Genomic DNA, 7,348 nt, shown 5'->3' on the forward strand with positions numbered 1-7,348 from the left:
CATTTTCATTCCAACGGTTTATTTTTTTATTTTTTTAAATACAATACTTGGTCAGAGAAGACGAGAAATCTTAGACTAATACTAAAATATTCTGCCATTATATTGGATCGATATCAACAGAAAAAAATAGGCGACTTTACATATTTTCCACGCTATAGTACAAACGGGTTTTTGTATTTGTTGCAAAAGCAATAACAAAAATATTTTTTGTAACATTTGATGCACTGCTGTGCATTTCATTTACTGTTTTATGATCCTTTAAAGTGAAGGTCAATTTAGATGAATCGGTGCCCGGTTTTTAATAAACCTATCAAAAACAAGGGCACTTTAATTCATCAAAATTGACATTTCACTAGTTTTCTTCAAATACTTACCTTTTAATCCTGACAGCCGCTGCAGCGATTCCTCCGCCTGTCGCAAGCCCTCTTCGCAGGTCCAAAATGACAAATCTGGCTTCCTCCAATCACAGCGTTGCCTCAGGCCATGATTTCCCCGGGAGAAGCCTTGGTTGGGGGAAGCCTCTGATGTATGAAGAGGCTTCCGATGGCCAGGGTTATCACTGGAGCGGCTGTGAAGATTAAAAGGTAATTATTTGAATAAAACAAGTGAAATGTCAATTTTGATTCATTAAAGCAGTGTTTTTCAACCAGTGTGCCGTGGCACACTAGTGTGCCGTGAGAGATCCTCAGGTGTGCCACGGCAGACTGACAACAGTGTGACATATTTTTTAAACTTTGCTTGTTTTTACTCCCAGTGCAGGGGTAGTTTGTAGGAGGCATGGCATAACAGCACAATACATACAGTATGTGTGTGCTTGTGTGTATGTGTATATATATATATATGCTGTATTAGGCTACAATGTGTGATTTTTTTAAAATTTTGGGATGGTGGTGTGCCACAGGATTTTTTAATGTAAAAAAGTGTGCCACGGCAAAAAAAAGGTTAAAAATCACTGCATTAAAGTGCCCTTGTTTATAACAGGATTATTAAAAACAGGGCACTAATTCATCTAAATTGACCTTCACTTTAAGTCTTGAATTTGCATTGCATTTTATCTTTCCATGGAATCTACTATGTCATGCATACTCTAGTATGCACGGTAGACTGTGTACTCACATATAATATCCATATTGCATCAAGGGAAAGTAAACTGTAATTTAATTTTAAAGTTTGATTTTTCACTAATTCAGTTTTATAAAGGCGTTTTAACAGAGCTCTATGCTTTTTAGAGACTTCCTATCTTCTTAAAGTGACATGAAAGTCAAAATTAAACTTCCATGGCTCAGATAGAGCATTCAGTTTTAAGAGACTTTACAATGTACTTCTGCTATCACATTTACTTTGTTCACTTAGTATCCTTTATTGAAAGTATACCTAGGTCCAGGAGCAGTAACGTACTACTGGGAGCTAGCTAGTAATTGTTGGCTTTGCACACGTCCCTCAATGGCTCACCAGATCTGTTCAGCTAGGTCCCAGTAGTGCATTGCTGCTTTGGGGCTGACTTTAACTATGTGTTTAAACACCCAAAGAATAGTCCAGCACACACTGTGTAACCGGGTGCAAAGCTGTAGCAGGGTACTACACAAACCCAGAAGTAGTAATCTAAAGATGCAGAGAAACGACAGAACTCCAAACTGTAATAAATCTGTATAATCTTTCACAGATTTATTTGCAGCATCAGCAAAAAAAACAGCAACGTTTCGGGCTACATGCCCTTACTCATGCGTAAGGGCATGTAGCCTGAAACGTTGCTGTCAGAAAATCAGCACAATGTTATTAAAAAATAAGCAAAACTATACATTGTTAAAAAAAAAAAAAAAAATCCCAGATGGGCTATATAAATGGATCATCTACAAAACATTTATCCAAATAAATATCTAGTGTACAATGTCCCTTTTAAACAATGTCTAGGAGCTAAGATGAACAGCAACTCTTCCTTTTTTTTTTTTGTAAATAAAACAGGAGTTGATAAACTTTATTCTAATCCTTTAAAAGCTTTTAGAAATGACTTTTTTATTACCTATGTCTTGTTAAGACACTGGATTTATGGTGATATATTCATTGTGTTACCATAATGTCATTATTTTAATAGTATTACCTAAGCATCCCCAACCTAAATTTAATGTGGCTCCAAACTAAATTCTAAACCAGGAGTTGTGTATTGCTGAAGATGTAGTAAACTGAAACTTGAGGGCATCCAGGTTGTGTGTCTGTCTGTAGTAGAAAACAGATACTTAACCTCACCACATAGCTAGGCAGATGTTGCCACTAAAGCAAGAAAAAAAACCAATCATGTTTGCATAGCTATTAGCTAAATCATTGCTCATGTGAAGTTGGGTTTCTGTTAGCACAGCAAGTGTTGTATATCTCTGTTAGTATTTCTAAAAGTTTCCCAAGTAGAAAAACAAACAAACAATGGTCCCCCATGTGAATAGATTAGAATGATGTTCCTGGTTTAACCTGTTGCCTATTGAAAAGGACCGTTATGCATCGCAATGTCACTGTCAAAAAGGACATTGTCCGACAGAGCATGCAATTTTAGCAGGTTTATGGATTTAACCACTGCAGATATTTTAAACACGGTCAAAGTAGTGCTCTGGTACTTATTTGTACTGAGCGGACATGAGCAGTGGTAGAGTCTGCAGCGTCAGTCACATGACCCAGCTGTGCAGTTGCCGGTGAGCCAATCAGTAAAGGCAATCGTGCAGCTGCAGTTGTCTCACTGGCCATGTCTGCTCAGGACCAATTGTTCTCTGCTGCTGTTTAACTTTGTGTCTAATCTTTTTGTGGGGGTTAAACATATTGACATACAGTGTCATGCACTACAATTAAATGCTGCTCTAACAAATTTGATTGTGGGTTTTTTTTTTGCACTGTGATGTCCCTTTTAATTTAATTATGTGTCCTAAAACAACTTTTCAGTATGCTTTCATTGTGTATTTTGCCCCTTTTTCATGTAATTTGTGAGTCTTATTCTCCAAACTGAAAATGCACACAGTGGACTTCTCTAAACTAACGTTGCTACATCTGTTGCTAATTGACCTCTGCAGATAATAAGCTGCAAAACAATGCAGCTTTTTCTAACTTGTTTACTGGGACTAGCTTTGTCTACTCCAGTAACAAGTCCCTATTGGCTCCTCTAAACAAGTGGTGGCGGAAATGTGGCTATTCAAAACTATTAAAGCAAACAAGGTGTTAATTTGTTTTTAAAATGTTTAGACTTGGCTGATATGTTATTCTATAGCAGAAATGTTTGTGTCCCTTTAAAATCTGTGAATTGTAATGGGATTTGACATAGAACTAAAATCCTTTATACTGGTTTTGTGCAAACACGTTGTGGGATGCAGTTAGTTGTATTCATAGCTACAGAATGGGATTTGTATTTTTCCATCATTCTAGTTTCAGTTTGTTACACTATAGCTTTAGGTTATTCCGTCTGTCACAACAAAAGGTCTGTTGTTTGTATAGCTCACAAACACATTCCCTTTGTTACAACTGTGTACTTCATCTGCATTCCTTTGCATATTATGTTGATGTGTTAGTTTTCCTGCCCCTGTTTGGGACAACATAAAAAAAGCAGCACAGTAACGTTTGAAATGGACAATGCATTTTACTAGTTGTTTTGTTTAAACTAAATCATTCTTTCCATACATTGTTATTCTCTCTATCAGGTGTGCCCTAAAGGTAAGTAGGGAATCTGATCTACCTGTTGTTTTCTAAGTCACAGTAGATCACAAGTCTGTTGTGTGATTTCCTATTTTCCTCACAGCCAGTAGTGAATAGTAAAAACACATTTTTGCATAGGTATATTCTTCACTTTTTAAAGTAGCCTCAGTTAAACGGACAGTGTATACACCAAGGTTCATATAATTGCATGTATTAGACACAACTATAAAGCAGAATATGCACAGATACTGATAACAAAAAAGTGTTTAAAACCTTTTAAAAACTTACTTAGAAGCTCCAAGTTTTGCACTGTTGATGAGATTAACTTGAACACCCAGTGAAAGGGGCTGGGAGCAGATACTTCTCCCCCCCCCATTCCCTGCATATGGAAAGACAGATTAGACAAACAGGAGCCAGCAGTGGTCTGTAAACACCTCTATACATCTGACACTTTGGGGCACAATGTTATTAAAAAAATTAACAAAATTATACATTGTTATAATAACACCCCAGCTAGGCTATATAAATGTATAATCTCTAGAAAACATTTGTGCAAAGAAAAATCTAGTGTACAATGTTCCTTTAAGAAAAGGTGATTAGGCACAAGAATATTAGTCATGTCTTTGATGTATGCATAGAATACTGTAGGTTTTCTTATAATTAGCACATGTATAAGTAAAGCACACTGCTAAACTCCACAAAAAGTACACCCCATCTCACTAAATGCTTTTACCTTTCTAAGATCGCATCTATGAACAGGGGTTGTTCAAGACCTTAAAGGGACATTATACACTCATTTTTTTCTTTGTATAAATGTTTTGTAGATGATCTATTTATATAGCCCATAAAGTTTTTTTTTTTAAATAAATGTATAGTTTTGCTTATTTTTAAATAACATTGCTCTTTTTTTCAGACTCCTAACCAAGCCCCAAGTTTTATGTGAATACGGTCAGCTACCTTCTCCAGCTTGCTGCTGTTTGTGTAAAGGGTCTTTTCATATGCAAAAGAAGGGGGGAGGAGGGGGGGAGTGTCTTATTTGCCACTTGCAGTGGGCTTTCCAGCTACCTTTTCAACACAGTCAAACTGACATCTTCTAAGTAAGTTTTTAAACAGTTTTATACTGGATTTTTATATCAGTATCTGTGCATCTTATTCTTTATAGTAATGTCTATTACATGCAGTTATATGAAAATGAGTGTATACTGTCCCTTTAAAGAGACATGAACCCCCCCCCCCCCCCCCTTTTTTTTTGATAGAGCATTTTAAACAACTTTCCAATTTACTTCTATTATCTAATTTGTTTAGTTCTCTTTGTATCCTTTGTTAAAAAGCATACCTAAGTAGGCTCAGCAGCTAATGATTGGTGGCTGCACATATATGCATCATGTTATTGACTCCCCCATCTGCATTGCTGTTTATTCAACAAAGGATGCTAATTGAATGAAGCACTATAGATAATAGAAAGTTGTTTTAAATTGTATTCTCTATCTTAATTATGAAAAGAACATTTTGGGTTTCATGTCCCTTTAAAGGAATATTAAAGTAAAAATTAAACTTCCGTGGTTCGGACAAAAGATGTCATTTCAAAATACTTTTCAAGTTACTTTTTTATATACTCCATTCTCTTGCTATCATTTGTTGCAAAGCATACCTAAGTAGGTTCAGGAGCAACAATGCACTACTGGGTGCTAGCTGCTGATTGGTGGCTGCACACGTGTCTGTCATTGTCTCACTGGGCACTGCAATACTGCAGTAATACAATTATAACACTTTCTTTGTGTACTTTTTATGTTCCTTTAAAAATTGTGGGTATTAACAAATGTTGCACAACTCTGTATTAAAGGGACAGTATACTGTAAATAGTTTTTCCCTTAATGTGTTTACAATTGCTTTTTTTTACAAACTGCAGAGTAAAAAATGTGTGAAAATTAGCTTTTTAAGGTTTATTTCTGTATATTAAGCTCGGATTTTGTGTTTTGAAGCCACAGCCTAATAAAATAGGTTGAGCTTGTAGGTATAATCAGATCTCATTACTGTATCACATATACCTGCTTCTTTATCTTATATCTGTCCTTAAAACAATCACCAATACTTTGAGAGAACAATGGAAAAATCAACATTTTACTACCTTATCTCTGCTTTATCACACTGGGAGTGTAATTTCTTCTGCTGGCTGTGTTTACAAGCTTATCTATAGCTGGTACATGCGGCCACCAAACTTTCAGAATAGGTGGGGATACCACATGCTAAATTAACAATTTCAAATGCCAATATAAGGGTAAAGGAGCTACTTGTAAACAATTTAATAATCATTGGGAACAAATTAAAGGGGAGAAAATTTTTGAGTAAACTGTCCCTTTAAGGTTAGAAGGTGCTCCTTCTGGGCGGCCATCTGTTTCTACGACTTATTCCTGCTCCTTCTGGCGGCATCTGTTTCTACCACTTATATCTGCTCCTTCTGGGCGGGTCATCCCGTTTCTACCACTTATTCCTGCTCCTTCTGGGCGGCCATCTGTTTCTACCACTTATTCCTGCTCCTTCTGGGCGGGGGCCATCCGTTTCTACCACCTATTCCTGCTCCTTCTGGGCGGGGTCATCTGTTTCTACCACTTATTCCTGCTCCTTCTGGGCAGGCCATCCGTTTCTACCACTTATTGCTGCTCCTCCTGGTGGGCCATCTGTTTCTACCACTTGTTCCTGCTCCTCCTGGTGGGCCATCTGTTTCTACCACTTGTTCTTGCTTCTTCTGGCAGGACATCAGTTTCTACCACTTATTCCTGCTTCTTCTGGGCGTGCTATTCATTTCTACCACTTATTCCTGCTTTATTCTGAAAAACCCCTTTCCCTCACATATCTGATGAACAGTGTATGTAGTTTGTTTTGTGTTTTTCTCCACACAACCAGGTGTGATCATATCACGTTTTATAGTATAACTGTATACATATTGTTTAGTATATTCTGCCTTACAGCTATGACTTAAAGGGATTACTGATTCCAAATTTGTTCTTTCATGATTCCGCTAGAGCATGCAATTTTGATCAACTTTCTAATTTACCTCCTATTATCAATTTTTCTTCATTTCTTAATATCTTTATTTGAAAAAGCAGAAAGAAAAGCTTAGGACCCTGGATAGTGCTTGCTTATTGGTGGCTGGAATTTAGAAATTGAAATGGGCACTGCTCAGTAATGTGTTTATGGTTATGGTGCTGATCCGTGGCTTTGCTTGAGCTAGTTCTGTTCTCCAACATTGGTGTGTTCGGTTCACGGCGTCATCCTTACTTGTGGGATATTCTCTTCCCCAACAGGAAATGGCACAAGGAGTCCCAGCAAAGCTGGTCACATGATCCCTCCTAGGCTCCGCCCACCCCAGTCATTCTCTTTGCCGTTGCACAGGCAACCATCTCCACGGAGATGGTTAAGAGTTTTTTGGTGTTTAAATGTAGTTTTTATTCTTCTATCAAGTGTTTGTTATTTTAAAATAGTGCTGGTATGTACTATTTACTCTGAAACAGAAAAGGATGAAGATTTCTGTTTGTAAGAGGGAAGTTGATTTTAGCAGACAGTAACTAAATTCGATTGCTGTTTCCTACACAGGACTGTTGAGAGAAGTAACTTCAGTTGGGGGAAACAGTTAGCAGACTTTTCTGCTTAAGGTCATGACTAGCCATATTTCTAACAAGAC

The sequence above is a fragment of the Bombina bombina genome, chromosome 3 (genome assembly GCF_027579735.1).
Source record: "Bombina bombina isolate aBomBom1 chromosome 3, aBomBom1.pri, whole genome shotgun sequence".
NCBI classification, from domain to species: Eukaryota; Metazoa; Chordata; class Amphibia; order Anura; family Bombinatoridae; genus Bombina; species Bombina bombina.